Genomic DNA, 3,453 nt, shown 5'->3' with positions numbered 1-3,453 from the left:
GATCGGCTTCAGTTAGCAGCAGTAGCGAAGGAATTGCTCCATCGGGTTCAGTTAACAGCCATCGATCGATCGCTGGGGTTCAGTAACGCGTAGCCTGCAGTGCAATCGCTCGGGTTCAGTTAGAGCCCAACGCCTCGCTCGGGTTCAGTTAGAGCCAACGCCTCGCACACACGCGCGTACGTACGAGAGAAATGCGCATCGCTCGGCCCCCGACCTCCCACCGTAACCAGCAACTCCCCGAAATTTTCCTCCCCCTCGCTTCTACCATGGTTTTTTCCGTCATGGACGGCCCAAAGAATGTCATGCAGCTGCGTCTCCGGCCCGCCTAGGACGAAAAGCCCATTTTCTGTCATGATTTTTTGTCATAGAAGTAGGAGCCCATCACATCTATGATGATACCGAGTTTTGTCACAATTATCGTCATAGAAGTGTCATATGTATGACAGAAAAAAAATTCGTTCGGCCCAAAATGTCATGGATGTGTCTTTTTTTGTAGTGTGAACAGAAATTTAAAGCATCTTCCAAAAGCCAGATCCCAACATGAGCCAAATGATAAGCATGATGAAGCCATTGCCAGTAGATGCTGAGTACCCTAAGGAGTTCTTCGTCAATGACCTCGAGTATTTTCCTCGAACCATCTACCACATTGTGAGGCATACTCTATGGCCAATCAAAGGGCGTTCTCCTCATGCCAAGATTGAAGGCACCATGAAGACATTGGTCTTCTACATTCTGAATGGCATCCGCTTCAACACTCAAGATTTCTTCATCCCTTAGTTGGCAGCTTCAGGCATTGATCTCTTTAGCCTCAAATTCTATGCACCATGGATTATGTGGCTGATTAGGCTTCACTCCACCATCAACTATCAAGCTTCAACATGCAATCATGTTGTATTCTTGCCTGAGGTTGATATGTCTCATGAAGCTAACTATCCAGAGCCTACCAAGGAACCTGTTCGTGAAGACAATGCTGCGCTTCAAAGCTTCTTAGCACCACTTGAAGCCATTCATGTGCCCAATCCAACTACTATTGCTGGTCATTTCGTCGGTCAGCTTCGGCTGCCACATCATGCTCCCACTGATGCAACAGCCAACACAATTCCCAGAGGCCTCAGAAGCGTGCCCGTGTGCTAAATGATAGAGAACTTCTTGTTTCTATTCATCAGAAGCAGGATAGGCATCTGACTAGATGAAGCGTCAAATGCAAAGTCTTCTTATGGATGTCAATCGCATTCGCAACCTCTCCACCAAGAATTCTTTTGTTGCTCATGAAGCATGTCGGCGTGCGTGGAAGAGCCTAACTCTACTTTGCTCTGAAGATGAACTCACTGCAGATGGCTTCACTTAAAGATTCAAGTTTGACTCCAGGCCTCCACAATCAACAAGTTGGCGTCCTACACTGTCCATTGAAGATTCTGATTACTCATTTTCGGCTCCAACTGTTATTTCTCGAGTCATTGATGAGGAGGACGACGCCACTTCACCAGCCAGGGCTTCACTGCATCACGATACTGCATCAGGCCCTTTTGCACTGCCCAACTCCAACGTCGACCCGGCTGCCCCAACATCTTCACCAACACCTCTTGGGAACGTTTAGACACTCTATGTCTTCACTCCTTTTTGGTCATTCTGACAAAAGGGGGAGAAGCATATGAGCTGATAGTCTTCAAGCGGGTCTATATGGGTCGGGTGCTATACTTTTGTGAAGTCTTGCAACTCTTGTTTCGTGAACTGTTGGTTTTTGAGTTGTAACACTTAAGTCCAGATGGGACGTCTGCTACTTTTTTAACTATTTTATCTACGTGGTTGAATTTCTATCTTATGCGCATGAAATCATTGCAGATGCCCATTTATCATTGTGCATATCATTATCTTCAATACATTTTCTACATGCACTTTGATTTGACTTCATGAAAGAAAGGAGATCTCCACAAAGCAAAACCTGCAGTGTGCATTTGCATAAAGGCAAATTACTAATATGCACATCTTCAGGGGGAGCCCTTTCAACTTCATGAAGCCAATGACCATGTACTTTAACTTTCACACATTTTATCCCCGTTGAAAACTTCAACCAGTTTGTCATCAATCACCAAAAAGGGGGAGATTGTAAGTGCATATAGTGCCACCCCTAGTTGGTTTTGGAGTATTGGCGACAAACGTGGTTGAGGGATTAATGTGTTTGTGAGAATTGCAGGATAACACAGGTAGAAGTCCCTCATGATTTGGTTTACCTACTAGAGATGACCCCCAAAAATGTATGAAGACATCGAAGACAATGGTGGTTCGTGAAGAGATTCACGTCGAAGATAATGACGTGTGAAGACATTCACTTGAAGACAATGAAGTGCGAAGACGTAGTTTCTTTCATAGTTTCATTTTCTTCTTTCTTGAGTCATAGGAACCACCGAACTATTAAGTGGGGTCCAAGTGAACAAAGTCAGAAAACTTATGTGATGCTCAACCCAAATCCTATGTCTTCGAGTGAAGACAATGAGAGAAAATCTTATCCAGAGTCGGATGAGTCAGCTTTGCTTGTAGCCCAAGTAAAGTTGCCGCGTGTGTTTGAAATCCGACCATTGGACACGTGTCAGTTCCTTAGTGACCTAGGGTCATTTTAGACATATCAGGTCGGGTTGCCTCCTGGCTATAAATAACCCACCCCCTACACCATAAAGTGGCTGCTCGGAGTTAGTACACGACTTTTGTCGTTTGAGAGCAACCCACCTCCGAAGCCTTTGAGAGAATCCTTGTGAGGACAAAACCCAAAACACTCAAAGCCCAAAGAGTGTTGGCATCACTGAAGTCTTTCTGTCTGCGTGATCTGAAGACTTATTACACTTGAAGACTGTGTATCTTCCAGTCGATTCGGCATCGCGTTCTGAGGATCCAAGAGTCATTGTGGATCGCCGGTGAACGAAGTCTGTGAAGGTTTGGAAGTCTACCTTGAAGACTTAGCAGAGTGATTGGCGAGGACTAAGTGTCCTTGGCTCAAGGGGAATAAGGTGAAGACGTGGTCTTCTTAGTTTAATCTCAGCTTCCCTAACCAGATGTACAGTTGTCACAACAACTGGAACTGGTCTACCAAATCCTTGTCTTCACCAAGCAACTAGTTCTATCCCCTCCCTCCTTTAAATTACCGTTTGTCTTCGTGAAGTCACTGCTTGCATGCCTGATCTATTTGACTTCATTGTGTGAAGATATTCACCCTGCTTTTGCTGCTATTTGTCTTCGTGCTTTCATTGTACTAATCACTTGACTATGGCTTGTCTAGCGTAGTTTAATTTCCGCTGCATATCATATAGGTGCTAATTGATTGTCTGTCTTCGAAGATCTTGTGTCTTCCGAAGACTTTTATAAAAATCGCCTATTCACCCCCCTCTAGTCGATAACTATCACTTTCAGATAGGAACAATACGATCAAAACACACAATTCCAACCAATCAAATCGTGGGA

This window comes from Triticum aestivum, chromosome 5B, assembly GCF_018294505.1.
Source record: "Triticum aestivum cultivar Chinese Spring chromosome 5B, IWGSC CS RefSeq v2.1, whole genome shotgun sequence".
Classification (NCBI taxonomy): Eukaryota; Viridiplantae; Streptophyta; class Magnoliopsida; order Poales; family Poaceae; genus Triticum; species Triticum aestivum.
Note: the sequence above shows the minus strand (reverse complement) of the source record.